Here is a 22,574-nt window from a genome sequence, read left to right on the forward strand (position 1 = left end):
ATCAAGATAGGTGGTGTGACAGCAGAATATTTAATGGTATTTGTCAAGTGTTACGTGGGCTTGCAACCAGAAAGTGTTCGTTTTCAGCCAGATGAATGAAGATAAAGAAAGAAAAGGACAGCTAATGTGAAGGTGGTTTTGTTGCATTTTTACTGCTGCTATAAAGAACTATATTTGTACTGGGTGACTTCTGTGGGCACCAGTAGGTAATAGTGGGTTTGGTGAAAAGAGAGAAGGGAACTCAAAAATAGATAAAAAGTACTAAATATCCACCAGTTAGAGCTACAAATCAATATAAAACATTGGTTATATAGTGATTATAGTTATACTATACTATACTATATATGCTTAAAGGTACAGTCAGTCGTGTTTCAAGATTGTTTAATAGAAAAAAATACTGTACTCACAAATTGACATTGTTTAATGTATAATTAATTACGTCTTCCAACAAATTGATGCAGTCTTATGAACTTAGAATTAACTGATCATCTGAGCAGGAGTCCCCTTTACCAAAGCAGTGAATACAAGTAGAAAAGAGAAAACTCAATCAGGATTTTTATAAAATGTCATCGTCTTTCTCCTGAAGTCAGGGCTTTAACAGATGATAACATGCATAAACGTGCTTTTATACTCCCAGTATTATTTTTTTTTTTTTTTTTTTTACACAAACTCTATTAAAAGACACTGGCCCGCTGGTCAGAGCCATTTTGAGTTATGATCTAAATGTAATGTTTATGATCTCTTGGCTGACTAAACCTTGCTTGTTATAGACGCCGTAGTTCGAGCTAGAGGGGTAAAAATAGTTTCAGTTGACAAGAATCTGCCGTATGCTGACCTCTAAAGGGGAGATTTTACACACTGTAAATCTTTTTTTTTATTTTTTTTAAATGTAGTTTTCTGGTATCTGCACACTTTGATGTCTCTAACCTCAGTTGCATTGCTGCAAGTCTGCGTCAAAAATTGATATTTATAACCCCCAAATTACAGTGGCATTCATGCCCATGATGAGTAAAAGACTAAGTGTCCTAGTCAGCTGCTATTGCAACCCAAAACTTTGTACGCATAGAGAAAATGTAAGGATAGCTGGATATTATCAATCAGTTGTATATTCCAGGATTTGCTTGCCAATGATATAAATTAGCATATAAATCGTACAGCAGAAAGGGTTTTTCATCAACCTTTTTGCAGTCACAAGAACATCCCATTAAAGTTTTACGTTAGCTGAGAAGCCATGTTGAATGAAAATTATACATCAGTGTAAATTTCTTTCATTGTTTTTATGTCTTAATTACATCTGTTGCACTTAGTTTCTACACCACCTAAGGCTGCACAAGATTTGAATATTGTGCTACTTATGTACTACTGTCATTCATTGTAAGTGGGTATTATTTGGTCAGAGGAAAACTCCAGTGCTACCACATTTATTTATTTATTGTGCAACAGCTACTGTGCACTGAAGCTGTTAAAATAATAAATCCTTCTCTTCCATGTAAATGTAGGCGATTCTCAGCCACAGTTAAGTAGCTGTAGCAGATGGTTAATTTTTACACATATAGACTCTAAGCTTGCATTTACGAGTGTGAAAGTGAGTGCTAATTATTATATTTTAACAGAATAATGTTCATGTTAATGAACTCCAAATAGCATAAACATCCAGGGAAGTGTGCGCAATTTGACTCTTTACAAAATAAATGTCGACTGTCTTCGGCTATTGCAACGCAAACGTTGTTTTTCACATTTGCTCAACAGTGTAAGGTTTGTAAGGGATTTAAGTGTTTCCACTATTTACTCATTCCCACAATATTTAAATTGGCTTGGCTTTGATACGTATCTCTCTGTACATGTTAAAACAAATACTCACAAAAAATGTTGCAGTTTTTTTTTTCATTTTTATTTAATTATGCAACTAATGATGACTCATACGGAATTGAAAGGAGATGAAAGCTCGTAGTATCACTTTGAAGGCAATTAGCAGGCCTGTTTGGTGCTTATTGTTTCTTCTAAGGTAAACAATAAGGTAAATCATTGCAGATTGATGCACATCAAAAGGAAGCGGTGGTGGTAGGCAACACTGGGAGGAGATATTGTCACACTGCCCATAATTAACTGTGGTTTTGTTAGCGTACCTCATGTTAATTTGTTATGCTCAATAATAAGCTGTATTGAGAACTAATGAATGCTTTCAGAGTGATTTATAACCATAATTCATAATTCAGGCTGCAGCAAATAAATCTAATCGACAAGTAAGTGGATACACGTGTATCCAGTATTTTAGAATAGTTACTCTGAATCTCATTATGTTCTTGTCATTGAGATAAGGCAGGGTTTTTTTTTTTTATATTTTACTCACTGTATAAATGTGTTTAAGTGACTGAGTTATGCATCCATCCATTCGCTTCCGCTTATCCTTTTCAGGGGCGCTGGAGCCTATCCCAGCTGTCATAGGGCAAGAGGCGGGGTACACCCTGGACAGGTCGCCAGTCTGTCGCAGGGCCAACACACAGGGACAGACAACCATTCGCACTCACATTCGCACTCACATTCATTCGCACATTCACACCTAGTGGCAATTTGGATTATCCATTGAACCTATCCCCACAAGCTGCATGTCTTTGGACGGTGGGAGGAAGCCGGAGTACCCGGAGGGAACCCACGCAAACACGGGGAGAACATGCAAACTCCACATAGAAAGACCCCGGCCTGATGTTGGAATTGAACTCAGGACCTTCTTGCTGTGCTGCAACAGTGCTAACCACCGTGCCACCGTGCTGCCCCAGTTATGAGGGGGGGAAAATGAGCATCACTATCAGTTCTTGTGATATATTGAGCATCTACAAGATTTGGATCAGCAGTATTTTCTTTTATATATTTATAATCTATTAATTCTTAATTTTCTTGTTATTACAAAATCTTCAGAATTCACATACTAGGCTTTGAAATCCCAAGGTGTTTTCAATACAGCTGCTCAGCACAGTTTCTCCTGCCAAGTCCCCTTTCTGTCGCTCATGTATGACTCACTGGAATCCCTCCTGAACAATGGGAACAATAGCTTATTAGGAACCAAATGATGGGCCATGTGTTCTGTTTTCTCAGATTAGATCTCCCTGACAAAAAAAGTAACGCTGCACCTGGCTAGCCCTGAAGTAAACAATGCAATACATCAATTGCCCATGATGGGACTGTTGCCTTTTTTTTTTTTCTTTCACTACCTTCTGGTGTCAATATTTGTCTAGCTTCTCTAAAGCCACATCTCTGTTGAATTGTTGTTATTTATTTATGTGAAATCTGAAATTATGACAGGTGGCTTACCATAAGCTTTGAGCAAATCTCTTCAGGTCTGTTAATAATTTCAGCATGTGCACGATGCGTATTCGATTCTTTTAAAGAAACGTGAGGTCCTTTTTAAAAACTTGTTTCACTTGATTTAACGCGTCTAATTTGCGAAGCACCTGATGGCTCAATTGTTTGTCTAGATGAAGTGTTATCATCTTGAATCCAGATTACAGTCACCATGTGTAATCGTTTAAATGAACTGTTTACTAATGACTGAGCGTGGCGAGGCCTAAGCAACACAGGCTGCTAGGCAGGCACAAAAACTTAAATAAGATCTGGTGTTAGAGAAACGTGAACACTTGTGGTGTCGTCTGAATGTTCGAAGGAAAGTGGCGACAGAGAAGCAACGACCGTCTGTGAAAATGACGTTACAGGCCCGTTCATCTATCTTAAACTGAATAAGCACAAAGCCAAAAACTTGGAGGGCTACCTTATTTAGGAGTGACTGTTTCTTAGATAGTAGGCAACATGCCATGAAATAATGCATTAATCCATAAGGCTGCGTTGTCTATATAAATGTGTAGCTGCTGGAAGAATTCATTATGGAATCTCCAGCACTATCATCTGCAATTTGTGCTTGTGTGTGTGCATCAGTTGCAGACTATTGCCAATCCTTGCTTCTATCCGCAGCCTACTGTGAAATTATTGTCTGTTTCTGACTCAGACAAGGGGTTTCATGCTAATCTGACTTGTTTTCTCGTTACCTTCCCCAACCTCCCTATTCCTTTCTGCATCCTGCTCATTGTCTGTTGCCTATTATTCCCCTTATTTTATGCTCATCCTTTCCTCTCCTTTTCCATTTCTCCCCATCTTTCGCAACCCCACACTTGCCCCCCCCCACCCCCTTTTCTTTGTCTCCTCCTCAAGCCCATCAACGTCCACAGTGGTGCTGCTCATTGCTAACTAGGCTGCCTCCAAGCCCACAGGTACGTCCCCCTCCCCGCTTCCTCTCCCTCCTCCACTTCATGCTCTATTTTTAACTCCAAGATCTTTTCTCGTGATTCTCACTCGCCAACCCGAACCCACATATCTGTCAGCAGCTCTCTGTCATTCTAGCCAAGTGCTAGGAATCCGTAGGCAATTATCTGTTTATTAAAGCCCTTGCCTTTATTCTTACCTTTCTGTCTTTTCTGTCGAAGAACCGTTACCTCAACTTCACTTTGACCTATAAGAAGTGAGTGCTGTGTTATGTTTTCATAACAGCATTAGACATTCTTTTCAGCTGTTGAGGTTTGCTCAGGTAGAGGATTTAAAAGAGAGAGAAGTGACACCGAGGTCATTATTAAGAATCAAACACACAATAGAGAAGCCATGCTGACTCAAAATACTGGCTAAAGCTGACATGTGTTTTCAGAGGATGTGTTCATTCATGTCTTAAATGGTTTGCCTTGTTAAGCTGCCACCCTGCCCGAGAGCCTGGCAGCCTGGCAGCCATCTCAGCCCCCCCACCAAGTGAAAACACAATGCACTTGTTGGACTGGAGCTGAAGTCTGGGGCCTTGTTAGATTCCCTCCTCAGACTCAAGTAATTTAAAACCGGTCGACTGGGTTTCCCTAGCGCATATTCTCATGACAAAAGCAGCTAACAGCACATAACTTCCCCCGGTGGATTAATACTGCATTTACAAAATTCTCTAGTGTTTGGAATGGTGAAGCATCTTAATTTCATTATACACAGTTTAAGTGGAAATGCAGTTTTCCCACGCTGGTGTTGAAGAATAGTTTTAAAGGGAGGGATATGAGAGGTTTTTTGCACCAGTAGCAAGATTTGTCTTTAATGAATTTTTCAGTTTCATTTTACAGGCTTTTTTTTAATAATTCATTGTAAGAAAAAGGAGAGCTGCTTTGTGTAAAAGAATATGTCAAAAGATTTGTATTTTCAGAAAATCTCTGTATTTCCATTGCAAACGAAAGCTTCACGTCTCAGGAATCGCAGGTATTTTGATATAGACCCTTTTTCTCCATCAGTTGGAAAGATTATAAAACATTGTTGGTTGAGCACTTTAATGCAAATTTTCACTTAAAATGTTTATTTATTGCTGCCCTTAGGCTCGTAAGGCTTCACAGAGTGGTGCAAACACAAAAAATCTGCTTTTGTAAAGATTTTTTTTTACTTATGAAATAGATTGGCTTCCACGGTTACCCTGTCGTTTGATGTGAAGCATTTAATATGATCCTGTCCAAGGTTGTCTTTGATACAAAGGGGAGGAGGAACAGAGAGATAAAAAGTATGGAAAGCCAGACTTTTTTCTGTCGGCAAACACTGTTTGTTTAATGATGACCTCTCAAGAACAGATTACACTTTAAATACCTTCTGACTTAAAAGACGCATTTCCATTTTCTCCTCTTTGATACAGACAATTGAGAGGGCTGCCTATGTCTGAGGTAAACGACATTTTGTCAGCTTTAACTACACGGTCCAGCTCAGTAATGATCCTCGTCTGTGTTCCCAGACATGGCATTTAGGACTAAGGACAGTGCTGCCTTGCAGCATTCTCGTCTGATTTCCCCATGCAGAACCAGGTAGACGGCTATAAGAGAATCCATTTGTCAAACTCACGGTCTTTCACGGCTATAGACAGTTGCTGTCAAAGGGAGGCTTTTGAGTTATTATGTGCCTTACCAAAAGAAACATGCAGCCTGTTTTTGGAAGAATTTTACACACATAGGCTCTCAAAAGCACACACACATTAACTACCCTTCTCCCCACTTGCCTCCTGTCGTGGTAACACACTCTCTAAGCACTCAGTCTTTGCCTGTCAAGGAGACATACTCTGCAGCAGATGTAAGAGGCCAAGCAGTGGCAGGCTGAAATAATGTAGACCATAACAGTACCAAATGTGTGATGGTCTGTTCAGCACAGAGTCTAGGCTCTGAATGAACAGCAATCATTTCAGTGCAGTCCCATACGCTGACATAGTGTTTACACCTCTATCAACTTTCAACCTTTAACTCACTGTGACGGCGCTCTGCCTTGGCTGGGTCTGCTGTATGTTGCCCCCAGTTTGTCCCTCTGTGTTGCCTTGTAGCTTCCTGGTAGGCGGAGTTAATCAGTCCAACTGGGAGTACCTGGCTAATCTCCCTGGAGCATTTAATAGCTGCCTGTTTCCTCCTTTGTCGTCTCTCCATCCACCTAGCGCTCTATTTCTTTAGTTGGCTGGTTATTATGTAGATTTTTACACAGCACCATATACCTAACATTTAAAAACTGATCCAACTGCTACTGCATTAATAACCCCAATTAACACATCTCATAAGGTTATTCAATTTTATTTATTACATTTTGATATTTTTAGTGAAATAAGAGCCTGTGATTACAGTAATATATATTCAAAAGTCAAATAAAAGCACTTTCAGTGGTTTTGACTTTCAGGTGAAAGAACGACATTTGGGTGAGATGTTTGAACCACAGGAGTCCAGTCTCTCATCATTCTGCTCTACTTTTGAGTCCCTCTTGTCTGCTCTCCCCATTTTTCCTCTGATGTCTATTCCTCATTCATCCTTATTTCGCTCTCATGTTTGCGGGCTTGACAAAATCATAAATATATTATTAAAACTAATTTTTTTTTTCTTTTTAGACTTTGCTTGCCTGTTTCTCTTCCATTACATTTATTCCTCTCCCTTTCCTCTTGTTTCATCTGTCCTTCCTCATCGAGTGTATGTCTTCTGACAGCCAAGGTACCCTGCAGCCTGCCTTGGCCAGGTATAGCACTAGATGAAAGGTCTGTAGCCAGAGCTCTCTTTCAAAGATGCCTTCTGCTGCATCCCTGCTCTCCATGGACTCTGAGTTGCTCCTGCCAGGCAGATGGAAAGAAAGAGGGCAAGGAGAGGAGACTAAGAAAGCAAGGAGGGAACGAAAGGAAGGGAAGAAGAGGAAAAGGGTGACGAAATGATTAATAGAGAGTAGAGAGCAGAATCCTCAGACTTACCTGGGTTCCAGATGTGGAAGCTGTACACTGTTTCTGTATATCATCAAAAAAGCTTGACATCCAGGTGAGTACAGCTAGAGGAAGTGATGCGCCCCTTCTTTCACTCTGTCTCTAGTTTGAAGCTGCTGTTATACATCTTCACTCAGTCTGGACGCTGCCACAGGACATGAAGCTTTTTTATAAGGTTTCCTGACATGTTTTTCATCATTTGATGTTTTGGAGTCACACTGAAGTCTGAACTCAACTCAAGAAGATACATCTTGTGCCCGAAACAAAATCCCGCAAGGTCAAATTTAAATGTCTTGATCAAATTTACTGTTCAAGATGAGATTTGTGCCCTGATTGATTAGTTTGGTCTTTGTTTTATGGGTTTGCTACAGTGTAAGAAATCTGCTCTTTCTCACATCGAATCCAAGGATGCAGTAGAGTTTAAATGTGTATAGAAAATAGTTCTCAAATTAGGAAAACTAGTTTATGAAGGCAAAATTAAGCCGTTTTCCTCTGGAATAACACCTAATTATATTGTACTGCAGCACCATATAATGTTGACAACATGTCGACATCAGTGTTAGCTATCAGCCTATTGCTCAGCCCCATGCTATGTACTTGAGCAAGCACACTTTTCATGCTGGATGAACTATAAAGCCATATTTACATCATAAAAACATTCGATCTTCAAACTTGTCCCTCTTATTTATTTAAAGTTCGCTTGTCAGCAACTTCCCTATACATATTCTGCAGTCCAGAGATATTCAGCTGTGTACAACTACTGTAATACAACTGGACAGAAATATCATCTGTTATGAATTGCCTAAATCTATCACTGGTTGTTTATTGGGGTAATTGTTTCTGATTTTTTTTTTTAAATGTAATTTATTTATTTAGCTGTCTGCCTCCTTAAGAACTCGAGTGGGTAAATTAATTTTCAAATAAAAAATTAAAAGCATGAAAGTTAAAAAGGAGAATGTGTTGCCACACAGAAAATGTGTCTTGTCAGTGCTCTATTGTGTCGCCATTTCATTCAGCTCTAGACCGTCTGAAGCCTCAGCGTCTGAACACACATTGCAAGCCCAAACATGTATAAGCTTCTGTCCAAAAGCTCATTGTTTCAAAATAATTGAAACTTAAAGTATGCCGTATATTAGGTTTACTGACAGAATGCAAGCGATTTATGTCCCAGATATAACCATCCTTAAAGACAATGTGATTGTAGGAAAGAGGCTGGTTCTTTGGTCTACCTACATAAATTTTATCTGAGGACAAATAGATAATGCCCTGTGGGTCTGGGCTGAGAGATTTAGCCTCAGTGACAGGCAATACTAAGGCAAGGCAGTGCGGGCAGTAAAACAACTGACAGTTGGTCATTACGAAAGACGCAGGTGGGCCAAAAATCAATCATGCCAAGACTGGCCTGGATGTTGACAGATGCCTGACATCTGTTTTAATGAAGAGCTGTGCTGGTCCACCGAGCGAAGAAGGGATGAGGGTAGGGGGTAAAAGGAAAAGGAGGAGTGTGGGGCTCTTGGCTTGAATTGGATGATGAGGTGTGAAGACGAAAATGGATCAGAAAATCAGCAGGAAAGAAAAAGGTTGAATAAGTGGAAAAGTTGAGGATGGTATCAGCATTTCAAAGCAAGCCAGGCAAAAAGAAGATGGGAAGGAAAGCTACTTAAGGGCGGCCCAGATGAGCAGCGCTCAAGAAATCTTTGCCCACACCTGAAATTAAGTTGTCATTTGATGTGTCTAGAGTTACTGTAACAGCACTTTACCACACTGCATGCAGTTTAAGAGCAGGTCAGACTCTGTTTTGACAACACCTTTATAGGCTATTTCATGGTGTCTGCTCTAACAGAATGAGGAAGTATTTCAAGTGTGAAATGCCACTAGCTTACTGGCCCACATTCAATAACTCAGAGCACTTGATTATTTATTTTTTTAAATACATTTTCTACTAATTTATAAACGTGTGTGTGTGTGCGTGCGTGCGTGTGTGCGTGCGTGAAGGTGAACTCTCTGCGGGAGAATGTCTGAATTGTAAATGCAGCTTTAATGGTTCACTGGAATTAAATTTAAATGGGCTGTGCTCTTGCAAAGGTTTCTAGTAATTTTACTGAAAAATAACAGTGTTTGATATAGCCCTTGTAACACATAATACCCATTTAATTTTAATATTAATATTGCCTTTTAAATTTAAAAAAAGTGTAATTTTTAAAAAAAGGAAATTATCTGCTAGAGAGAAAGGATTTGGTTTGGGTTGCTTCTCAGGATACAAACTATGTGTTGATTTCTGCTCACGTAACTAAAAAGTACACATCACAGTTTAAGTTTATTATCTTTGGAAACACACAAAAAAATGCTTCTTACAAATCTTTAGAAAGTAATTAAATCATTTGCTGTTTAGCTAAAAATTAGGCAATACAGAAAGTGAGTGCGGAATAGGAATAAAAAAAAAGTCTAGTGGTTGTCGGGGATTTCCTTTCCACTACTACACCTGCATTTTTTAGAGTAGTAGTGGAACTATATTTATATTATATTATATTTCCTCATAGAGTTCACTTCACAGGTACTGAGGTGAATCACTTTTGTTCTAAACAGGGATTATACTCTGTTGCCGACAAAGGTGAAGACAGCAATAGTAGACTCTATGGACAAGTGATTCCTGTATGCCTGATTGTGTAGTGGGTGTGTTGTACTGCAGTGTAGTGTATAAACAGGCATGTTTGCGTAGTTGCAAAAAATTGGCAGGCATGCGAATGCCCGCACTGAGCCTCGCACTCACCATCTGATGGCAAAATCTGCAGCAATCGGAACTCAGAGTCGCACAGTTTCCCAAATATGGAGACTGTAACAGGCCTTAAGACCTACTGTATAACCATTTGGAGGACAGTCGTTAATTATAAAAAAGGATTAAATGCAGGATCAGTCATGAATTGGGTGTAAACATTATCTTCTCTAGCAAATCAAGCTCTAACAACACATTTCAACATTGTTTGTTTATATAGATGTCTTTTTTAACATTAATGCTGAAAATTTTAAGATGTTTTTATGGTCATACTCCGTTTACTCTGTTAACAATTGCCTTTTAAAAAATCATTTAGTCCCCACGTATGTAGTAATTCTGATATATTACCCTCAAATACCACGTAATGCAGCATCATTTGCTTTAATATACAGCTATTTTTTTTCCAGGTCACCTGAAAATGCCTTCCTTTGTGTCAGTAAATGCTACACTGCTTTTAATGCATACTACACGCTGCGATCTTTACTGCAGTGTTTATATTTGTTTTATATTTATTGTAACTCAAAAATGCGATTTGCAATGTATTTCTTCTACAAAGGATACTCGGTCTGTTTTAGGCATCCCGTATTTCCTTTTCCTTCCCACCTACCTCCATCTCTGTCCTCTACCTCTCTTCTTTCATCTTCTGCTTTAATCAAGCATCTGATCACAGGCCCAGGAGGATGAGGGATAATGAGATTAGGCCTGTACATGTTTACACATTCTGATTTACATTGAGCCTTCCCTGTCTTTCTCTGTCTGACCCATATTTCTTCTTATCCCTCCTTCGTGTTTTTGCTTTTCATGTCTCCAGTCGTTCCTCTCGGGCTCTATCCTTCCCTCTTTATACGCCTTCCTTTTGCTGCAGTATTGATGCGGATATACATTGTTAACTAATCATCAGTAATGTTATTTACTCTGTACCAGTGAGGTTTAAATCCCTGCACAGCTGTATTTGATTTTTGTACAAAGACTGATCCTATGTCAGTCTGTCAGTCACCTGTCATTTAATAGGGTCCTCAGTGCATCTTCCCGTCACATCACTTTCTAATTTAAGAATGAGAGAACCACTTGATTTGTACAAACTGGGGGGACAATGTATTGTGGCAACTACTTAAATAATATATAAGAGGATTTACCAATCAGTCTTATACAGGAAGCAAAAGGTTTTTGTTACTGGATCATTAGTATCCTATCTGAAGAACATCTGGATCACCCAGGAGACGTGGCATACTTTTTTTTAACATATCTGATGAGATATGTTACTGATAAAAGTTAAGAAATGCTTCAGTTTGGCATTCTTTAAAGATTTGTTATGAGACATGTAGAGACATGTAGTGACATGTAGTAAATTGACTGGGCCTTTATAAATATAGATGCCTAAATGTATAATATTTCTAAGTACAGACGCTTAACTAAAGTATGATCAACTGAAAAGACCAAATCATAAATTCACATTTTAAAACTACAACTAATTTTTATTAATCTGAGAGGACTTTTTATTTCAGATGGAAGAAAAATGCAGGCAATAATACAGTAATGTTTGGTGTGAAATAATCTGGTGTTATACTCGTAAAAAATCTCATATCTTACTTTCTCCCTTGTTTGTCGAGTCTTTTCTATGCTCCACTAGGTCACCACAAAGTAAAATGCATAATATTGATGGCTCTGCGACAAACATCAGCACCCGAGTAATATAAAAAGGGGAATTTGGGACCCACTAACAGCAAAGAGCTAATGCCTTCTGCATCTGTGTTGCACTCTGTTTGACTTTAATGACAACAAACATGAACAAGTCGTCTTCTGTAGGGGGGAAAAAAAAACTTGGATCACTGTGATACAGTGTGCTAATAACATGTTACTAGTATAATGTTAAACCAAAACAACTTGTTGCATCATTACATTAAAATACAGCAGCTTCCTTGATCCTACAGGTTCTGACAGCTGCCAACGAGGTGCATGTTCCCGAACCGAGCAGCTACTCAAGCTGAGAACACCAATGTGACATTAGGGAAACATATTTTTAAAGCTGGATTTGACTCGAGATTCTCTTTAAAGGTCTCAGACAGACATATTAATATGAAACCCATCAGATGAAACTGGCTAAGTGTTAGCAGTGCAGTCATAAAACACCGCTACGGCTTACAAAAAGATAGTTGTCGGGTACTGTGATTAACATTTTGTAGTTTTTTTTCTATTTTCTAGTTAAATATAGTGGACAATTAATGGCAGTAAAACTCCTTGTTTTTGGCTTTAATGTTCATTTCACACAGAAAAAGGGCTTTTTTAGTTCAGTCACCTCCTATAATGTATATATGGGCTTTTTATTCCATGCTACAGTCTTTCTCAATCAGACATGTTTTACTTTTGCCTCAAATAGTTATGCAGTGGAGTCCAAAAACTCCTGAATGCATCTGAATTCTTCATTCTGTACAACAATATCTAATATATTAGAAATGCATTAGTGGCTAGTTAAGCACTATAATTATAACAAATAGTTGTAAGTGGCCATAACCAACTATTTAACTATTTAAAATAAAAAGCCTATTTAGTGTCATTGCAAATTTTATACAGTAAACACTTCTTTTTTTCTACTCAGTAGTATCTCTTTGATTTCATCAACTGAAGATGAACTGTGTATCATGTGAATCACTAATGGGCTAATGCTCGACTAAAAGAGCGTGTCAAGAATGTGCTAGTTTGCTTTCACTCAATCTATGTTGTTTGCAAGAAAGTCGTATTCACTCCTAAGTTTGCTGTCTGTCCAGGAACAGCCTGTATTCCACTCCAAATTGTCTTGGTGTGGAGCCAGAGGCTAAAGACGCACATGTACACACAGCTGCTGCAATTCAAGCGACACCGCATTATATTTTAGTGAGTGGTCAGTACGCTTTCATTTTACTTTGTCAGTGCGCCCCAGGGCAGCTGTGGCTACAATGTAGCCTGCCATCACCAGTGTGTGAATGTGCGTGTGAATGGGTGGATGACTGAATGTAGTGTGACGCGCTTTGGGGTCCTTAGGGACTAGAAAAGCTCTATACAAATACAAATGCAGGCCATTTTACTTTACACAGCTAGCTCACATCTAGTCTGCTCATACCAGCTGTGGTTCAGACGGGTGAAATCTGCAATATTTACATCAAATGAAATCCAGGAGGTAGTGCTCCTGGAACGTAATTACGTTAAGTCAGCATATCTACTTTCAATGGATGTGATTTGGCAGCACTTGTGGAGGCAGTAAACAATATCCATTAACATTTGGCTCACCAGAAGAATTATATACAGTGTTTAACTGGGAGGTTCGTGCTCTCTCCTCCACAAATGTAAAGTGCTGACATTTGAAACCCAAAACAACTCAGACTCTCTAATTGAAAGGTTTTTACATTCCTTAAGGAAAAACAGCATCCTTGGCGATAGTTCTGTGAAGGTGAAGAGTGAATATTTTCAGCCTGCCTCTATTAGTAAAAAGTATCAGATATGAGATGGCGTGACTAATGGAAAGCTGATGGCGCAATTCTACACCCAGCACCTGATTTGTTTACACCCTCTGAGTGTTTATTGATCTGTTTATGCTGGTCTGATTTTTAAGTTGGCATTAGGATGCCCAGAAGAAACCATTTTTAACTTGAGTTATGAGGTTAGTGTTGCCACAGTATTGCAAGAGAACTGATGCATTTGTTGTCAAGTGAAAGAGAATTTCCTGAAAATATTCACAGTACTATACTATACCTCACTAGGCTTAGAGTGGGGAATTGTAATCCACCAAGTAATGATTACAATTCAATAACTGCTATGGCTACTGCGCAGTGTGTATATTTATACACCCCCAACAGAAAGAAATTCATGTGGGCACAGAATGCTAATAACACTGCATCACTCTCTAGAGTTGTCTGCAATGGGACAAAGATTCCCATGTTCTGAAGGGAACAAAGGTTTTTATGTCTCTGTGAGTGAGTGTTTCTCCTGATCACTTCATGTTGCTGCAGTACGCAGACAGGCTGGTGCTGTACAATAAGTCCCTGATGAGCTGTGGTGCTGGGAGTGGAAAAAGGACGAGAAAGGAAGAGAAGAGCTGATGCATTTCCTCTGGACACACACTGTTTGAGGGTGTTGCTGATTTGTCATGCAAGTGTGCACTTCGAAGTGTGTGCATGTGACTGATGCACATGCACACACTAATACACCCACATAGACACACGCGCACACACCACAGACATTGTTAAATTCTACTGCTGATGGTAACTTGATATGTAATAAGTCCCATGCATGGGCCAGGGCAGCTCAATAGTGCGGCCAAGTCTCCAGTGGCTGGTGTGTTTACCGTCCAAGGCAGCCTCAGTCATCTACCCTGCCCTTATTCTGTCACTGGCACTTTGTTTTTCATACAAATTTTCATTTTCTGAGAAAATCCACTCTATTCAAATTAAACACTGCTTTATTTAAGTTTTTTTTTCCATTCAAATACTTGGTATTTAATATATTTATGAGGCATTTGGGCCTTTTTTTTTTTAGATAGGATATTGTAAAGCAGCCAGGAAAATGGGGAGAGATGGTGGTTGGTCGAAGGCACCCGGGCCACTGCAATGAGGACCATAGCCATAGGTGCTCCACATCGCCATTCATTTCTAGTATTTGAGTCATTTTCATTTTACTGTTTTATTTCAGAATCATATCCAGTAAAGTTATCAATAACTTCCCTCCTATATGTAAGTAAACTAAGAACCCACATGTGGATGGTAGGTGGAGGTGGGGCTGTTATATGAATAGCAGTCAGTAGCATCTAGTGATTTTTACATAAAGGCAAGCAGAGACCATGCATCAAAGAGATAAACTGAACCAGATGTCTTGTATTCCTATATGCTGACACCCTCTCTGCATCTTGTAGCACTCTCCCCGGACGCATTCACCACACGTTCCTGGCAGCTTCACTCTTTACAGGGGGACTAAAAACACGAATGAAAACTTACGGCGTATTATCAAATCAACTGGTAATTCAGTCAACAAGTTATTTTTCATAGATGTCAATCTGATGATGGCAGAACCTGCACTTGTCTGTTCAACTTGCCTTTTTTATTAAACCAGACATGGTAGAAGTTGATGATCGCTCTCTCCATTTAAGGCTTTCATTGCTAATGTGCTAAAGGGGTTATTAAATGTTTCTTCAAGTTAGCCAATGTGGATAGTAAGAAAAACTTACTTCTTGATTAATCACAGTATAGTTCAGTGATTTACTTGCTACTGTTTTGTGCAATGATGCACCGATTATAGCAGTGAAAGCAGAGCCAGAGACAACTTGTCTAGTATGCTGGTGACCTGTCAGTCTTCTGCCTAAAACCATCCACATTTTGCATGCAAACAGCTAAGGATAAACATAAATATGTTTGCCTCTCAACTAGAAAAGTTCCAGCTTTTGTTAATGGGGCACAGACACATCCATAAAAATGACAAAAACTATAAAGTCTAGTGGCTCGGAGTCAAGCTAGCTTCAGGAGGCAATAACTGTGGCCATAAGATGGAAGTAATTTAAAGGATGGATGCAAATAGACAACATGAAATGCTTTAGGGAAGAAACATTTATTTGAGATGTAAGGCAACAAATCTCTTTCACTTTGGTTGGTTTTAAATGATGTCTGTTTTTAAATGTCACAGGGAAAGTACTGCTGCCTTGCTTGCCCCGATGGAATGCCATTCGTAGCAGTTATAGAGGTGGCTGCAGCACATGGGAGACCAAGTGTGAACTGACCAAATGTACTAAAAACTTCTAATCATAAAGGTGCAACAATAAGCATCAAAGAATGTGTTCTGACTTGCAATAGCAACCTCAAGCTATCTATATTTGGTGAAGGACTAGGGGTTGTATATTTGCTGATACCGTTTCCGTAATCACATGGGAGTGTGGTATAATAGCAAGTGAGGCTCAGTGGCTCATGGAAAAACAAGAAAATGGCTTGTAACAAAATATCAATAACAATCCCCTGACCACTCACGGCACACGAGAAAAGAGCTGCTTTCCACACACTCTAAGTAACTGTACATTAGTGCTTTCCAGCCCACAAATTGCTGAGTTCATTTAGAGTACTCAGTGCTAAAGCTGCCTTCTGTGCAGATGACTGCCACTCTCACAAAATTTAGATGTCTACGTGGTCAGTGAGCAAAGACAGCACTGACGGGTGCCTGGGGCTGGATCCAGGCTTAGTTTGTGCAGTCAATCAGCCAACTATTCTATCAGGCTCAAAGGGTAAAAGACCTATTAAAATCCAAAATACCTCTACTGGGAATTAAACTAATATTCACTTGTAGCTGTCTCTAACCACGTGCTCAAGAAAGAGTTTTTTTTTCTTTTTTTAAATGAATTTCAAATATACCCACACAGGGGATTTAGATAAGGGTGAAAAGGAATTATGCAATAATCACATTTATAAAAGTAAATAGAATCTTTTCCCCAGAAGCGCAGGTGTCTGTTGGAGTAGGAGTGGGGACGGTTGGGAGGTTCAGGTCAGCATGTGTGTATCAGTGACCTCATATCAACCTTACAGTCCTTATAGCAAGAACAGGCCTATGACTGATATCATCTGACAGACTGTACAGAAACTATAACCAGATCTGATCCGTGGTGACAGTCCTATGCTCTAAATATGGCCGCATGCAGAAAAAAGCTTTCTTTAAGTGGACTCGCTTGTGTATTACGGTCAAATTCTGCGTCAGAAGGCGGTGTTTAACTACACTGAAGGAGGCAGTATTATGGATATGAGTAATACATATGCATTGACTGGTCCTTTTAATATTTTAATTAAAAGGGGATTCATTTACATTTTAAAGGAATAATATACACACTCTAATGATATTATCAGAAGGTGGGAGAATATTAAACTAGCTTCCATACTCCAGTCTAATCTGATTTTTTAAATAAAATTTAGTGAAAAAACAAAACTTTTTTGAATACCAAATCAATTTACCTTCAGTAATCAAACAATATGGAGTCTCTGCTCAGTTTTTGATCTGTTTTTCTCCATAACTTTCTACCATTTGTGTTCTCTAAATGACAAAAAAGAGGAAAAGTCATTGATACTATCAATAGAAACCCCATGAAATGTTATATATTCTATAACTGATATTAGTCTGGAGTTATTAGACCTAATGGTACAAGTTAAAACATATATTATTCACTGCCGGAGTTATTAAAGCAGAGAAATATAAAACTATATACACCGCAGTAGATGAACACAGGGAGGTAAAGCATCCCCGGATGACACTGAAGAGTGACTGCTCTGCCCCTGACTGCCCAAACTCAATTTAACTTGTGCTTTTACACTGTTTCCCAATCATAACAAAATCTGATGACTTTCTTTGTATTCATGATATGCCATATTAATTTACTGACTTTCTGTTTTAAATAATGCTGTTACTCCTTGCTTGCTTTAAATTGTAAAAATCTGAATTAAAATCCAACTGGTTGGGTCATTAAAAAGCTTTATGCTATCTCTTTTATCAAACTAAATACCATTTGATTTGTTTGTCCGGAAACACCACCTTGACACCACAGTGACAATCCAGTATCTTGTTGAAAATCAAGCCAAGATAGACGGATAGACTCTGCCTTATAGTGCAGAGCACATGAGCTGAATGACACTCGCTGGCCAGACGCGGACACAAGGACAGACTCTGGGACGGGCTGTTACTAAGACAAGAAAAGGCTGGACATCTGTGTTTGTAGATATAGTTAATGTAGACAGACGGGTAGCAAACCTGCTCTTAGACGCATTGTGGTATCACTTGTTGACAGTCAGAGAACACACCTGCTTGTCAGGCCACACCTTGTCCGATACTGTTTACCGAAAGCAGCCTTCCTGCTGTGTAAAGCCATAGATTTTTCCCTGTACTGTTAATCTGGAAGACAGTTGTTACATGTTTTTTCCTATTTCAGAAATCTGACTGTAAGACTTGAATCTTAGTTGTTTCTTACTTAGCTTCATGCTTCCTTTGATAACAGTTGGAAAAAAATGTTGGTATTGTCTTAATCATTAATCAGATGAGAAACAGTTGCAGCGGCAGAAGTAACTTTTCGAAGCACTGCATCCTTTGCGTGTAGTGTCTCTCTCTCTCTCGCGTTCTCTTTTGTAAAGCACCGAAAAACATTTACATCAGTATTACATTATTCTGTTTTCGCCTGTGCCTGTCATTATAGGGCAACCTCAGTGTGTGTGGACACAATGCAGAGAGCAGCACACAGGAAAGAAATGGTATTACAAGCAGTGTTAGGTCAGACAGGTGCAGGACATAGCTGGCAGAGGGAAACAACCACATAGGAGAGAGCAGCCTGCTGGAATGGTCTCCAGAACCTCTTAACCTCTGCATTGTTTCCAAGCCCACAGACACACACATCAAAGCAGCACAACACACACCTGCAGGCACAGACAGCACACCCACCTCTTTGGAACAAAGTTAGAGCAATAGTCTGGCATATTTTTGGCATGTGCTTCTCCCTTGTGTATGATGTAGAAATACGAAAGCAATGCTGCAATAAAAATATGGGATATATACAATTAAGCACAGACACACAGCATGATGCAGGAGTATTACTCACGTTATAACACTGGCTTTTCTTGTGGTGGCCTCACAAACACACACACACACACACACAATCTTGTAGTTAATCCAGGAAATTAATGTGTGATACATCCATTTTCACGAACCACTTTTGCTCAACTTGAAATCTATGAATATTCTAATTGCTGCCTTTGGGCCTTTTTGCAGTCGAACTTGGCGCTACTTATTGATAACAATGAAGGATGCGCGATATTTAATATCTGGGGTCCGCTTTTATTACTCGGTGTTGCATCATTTTCAAGAATATAAAAAAAAATGAAGCGCGATTGTGGGCATTAATTCAGTTGTCGTGCAGGCTGGAAATAAAAATGCCATCATTTGTCACGGCATTACCCGTGTATGACCTGAGTGTCTGACCCACTGTTACTGGTCAGGTAAGTTTGCTTCTTGAATCGACCGTTTGTTGCCCACTCGAGCTTTGATCTGATTATCCAATAAAATGTGTAAAACTGTGACGCGTGGTCTGCTGTTGGAGCGCACACTCAGTTAGTTATTAGACGTGTTACTACTGGTGCCCAGAGCTGTTCAGCTTAACGCACTGAAGCCTCTATCTGCTGCCTTTCGCTTTTTGTATTGTTCGAGTAGGAGGAGCCGCTTTCCTGTGATTGTCTGCCTCCCTCCCATCTCTCTTTCTCTCTCTCTCTCTGTCTCGCTCTCTTTCCCTCTCTCATTTTTCCAAAGTTGAATATTCCAATTGCCTGGGAGCTCTCGCCAGCGGAGCGGTGCAGCCCACTGACTGAAAGGCACCGGACTGGTGTTTTTGCTTTGCGCCGCGCTGTGCGCTTTGTGGAACAGACGTGAAGGAGTACTCTTCAATACCCCGGCTCGGCTCATCCCCTCCCTGTCCACCCTTCTGTGTTTCTTCCGAATTCGTTTCGGGGCTTCTCTCAAGATGACAGAAGAAAAGAGAAGTGGGCATGTAAAGCTGGTAGGTGTCTGAAACCCCTCCCCTCCGCGCGCAGAGGTGTCTGACTCGGTCTATCTGTGTGGGGGGTTCAGGTTTGTGGGAACGCTCAGACAAGCCGGGGGAGAAAGAAGCGCCCGGAAATAGAAACGGGAACCGGTGGTGCTTTTCCCAACCATCTATGGGATTTTTCTTTACGCGTTTGTGTGTAAGCTTTCTCTTGAATGGAACCGAGCCATACGCGCACGAACATGTCTGAGGTAGGCTGCTGGTAATAATGCTCAAACTTAGACATTAGTGCTGGGACAGGTTTTCTCAGAAGCTTCCACGTCCGTGTGTCCCCATCTGATAATATAGTGTACGTTTAGATTTGTGTATGTGGCAGGTTAAGGCAACAGCAGTGTACGCACTCATTGGTGGTCTAACATTAGATTAAAACGGCATTTTTTGCTTACGAGGGTAATTTAGGGGGAAAGATGGGTAAATAACGCATTTACGTAGTGTGCTCCAAAGTGCCTCTAACTCCCATCAGAGCTTAAGATAACCGAGCTTTAGTTTGGATACCCCTGCTGCGCATATGATGGCATACTGTTTATTAGAGTGATTCAGCTTCAGAGAGTCTTGTGTTATGGTTATGTTTATTTAAAGGGTTTTATAGGCTCATTCCGCGAGCTGTAGTGTATCCATGAAACACAGACGCTCGAGATGTTTGCAGTTTATCTTGCACCGGGGTGAATGATAGACTATTAACAAGGGGTCCTTATTGCATCCTCATGCTTTTCAGAGCAATAGAGATTCATCCAAGCCAGAAACATCAACCTGATTTGTTTTGAAAATTTTGTGGAACTCGAGCAGCAGTTTCTGGTAACCAGTAATGAACCCGATTGAAATAAGTTTTCCCCCCTATTTTAAATACCATTTTTGTAGCACTCTCGCTAAGAGAACATTTTTAATCTTAATAGAATTTCTTTTCTTTTTTAAATCTCTATACTTTGATTGAAATATGTGTGCTACACTTACACAAATGAAGCCTTTACTTTTTCATTTTAGCTAAATCCAATCTCTGCCACCGAGTAGCACTGAAGGGAACTTGTGCCCCAAAATGAACAGCCCAACAAACTGGGATGAAATACGCAGACAACATTGTGTTCAAGTGTCGCTACATATCGTTCATCTCACGCGGTGCTGAACGCCAAACATTATCCTGGACTTCTAATAATCCTGCTGAGCTCAGCTGACAGCATGAGGAAATGTGCTTCTTGTTAGGCTGCCGAGGTGTTTCGCAGCACTAACAAGTAACTGCTGTTATGTGATAGGTGCCTGTCAGGTCATACGTCTGTAGTGGTTTGCGTCGTTTTTCTTCAACCTTTACTCGAATCAGTCCCTCCGTGGTGAATCTCAAATCCTGCTTTCCAGATTGCTACTCACTGCCTCTCCACTCACCCTCTCTGTGCCTATGCCACCAGTTTGCGTGAAGCAAAACCACAATAGGGTGGACTAAAAGCTGAAACCCAATCAGGCTTTTGCAATTCCTCTAGCAGAAGTTTTCCCAGTTCTTTTTTTTCTTTCTCTTAAACCCTTGGAGCTGACTGTCTCCTGCCATTAGACAACATGGCTCATCAGACTGATTACACATCAGCATACTCATGTACGCTTCCATCTCAAACAGACAAGAATGCAGTTAATGCTCCTGGCTGCTAGTTACACTCTCAAATGCCATGTGTTCACTTTCCTGACTGATTTTCTATCTTTAGGATTGTTTTCTTGTTTCTCACTTTATCACCCTTCCCCCTCTTCCTTCCTCCCTTCCCTTCTTATTATTTTTCTCCCCTTGTAACTCTTTCTATCTCAGAGAAAAAGTGGGTGTTGTTCCCTGTCGGTACGGGAACCTACATCACAAAGCTCGCTGTTATGCCTGCTTTACTTTCTATCAGCTTCTTTTGCTTAGGCTGTTGTGTATACATTTCTGTCTATTCACTGTGAGTGGTAGATTTAAAGAAGCATTGTTGTCCAGTGGTGCATGTTGGAAGATTGAATTTAATGGATCAAGGGAGATGCAGCAAGCATGATTCATTCAACAAGGTTTAATGGATTAGGTCGTGTAACGGTCATGCCTTGGATTTGAAAAAGCTCGACATTGCTGCTGCCAAAAAATATGGACAATATTGGTACCGGAGCCAACCCTGCAATACTGAGGGTTAGTTCACTTAATGTGAGAATAAAGCAGTAGACGTGTTTCTCTTTGTTCTTACTTCCTAATGTGCTGAATTTCTAAAATACTTCTGATTGTCCTCTGGCCATTTTTTCATTTCATTTCAAGTGATTTGTGAGTTATATGGTATTTCTTTAAAGTCACTGAAGCTGTAAAAATCATTGGAGACCAGATTTGTGTTCATCAGTTTAGAATGAGCCCTGTTAGGTCTCCTTTGATTTTCGAGATTGCAGCAGTTGCACGTCAAGCCCAGATCACCTTGATCAGATTTTGAAGTAGCCCACCTGTTAATCTGAAGTTGGTATAGCTGCCAGTAATATACCTTAAAGCACATAACTTCATCTGAGCTACATGACAGACAGTAAGTGGTAGCTTGTACCGTTTTGTGCGTCTGCACGGAGGTGGCCAGCTTTGTGCAGTCGAGGGATATACGGAGTGAAGCCATGCATCTGAACTTGGGATGTTTTAAAATCCCCTCTGCTCTTTTGTTCCCTTCAGCGTTCCAGCTTTCCGCAACAAATCTAGAACACAGCAATTCCACTAATTCTCTAAAACAGTTCAAATGAATCATCTTAGCGAGCGGACATGACCCGTTTAATATACTGTGCGCTCCTGAGTTTCTACCTTCAGCTGTGTTGTTTTTGCACATATGCGCAGTAAATGAGCTGAGAAAACAGTTTTGTATTGGCAAATGTTGGGCCTAATGTAGAGGCAGACAAGGTTTGGGTTTAAATAGCCTGCTATATATTTCTGTAATTGCTTTACGATTTTTTAAAGGTCTTTTTGCGTGTTCATTTTGCACTAGTAATAA

The 22,574-nt window shown here is 39.9% G+C and overlaps 1 protein-coding gene across 5 annotated transcripts in view; it reads left to right on the forward strand.

Annotated features, from left to right (window-relative positions):
• Positions 1-22,574, forward strand: part of mid2 (midline 2) — a 160,684-nt gene that overhangs the window by 33,777 nt on the left and 104,333 nt on the right. Inside the window, exon 2 of one of the 5 annotated variants that reach the window (XM_085131782.1) lies at positions 4,201-4,259. The exons of 1 other annotated variant lie outside the window; for it this stretch is intronic. The gene's annotated coding sequence lies outside the window, so the exon portion shown is untranslated. 3 more of the 5 variants (XM_085131768.1, XM_085131793.1, XM_085131773.1) reach the window with 3 other exon arrangements.

The sequence above is a fragment of the Neolamprologus multifasciatus genome, chromosome 2 (genome assembly GCF_963576455.1).
Source record: "Neolamprologus multifasciatus chromosome 2, fNeoMul1.2, whole genome shotgun sequence".
Lineage (NCBI taxonomy): Eukaryota > Metazoa > Chordata > Actinopteri > Cichliformes > Cichlidae > Neolamprologus > Neolamprologus multifasciatus.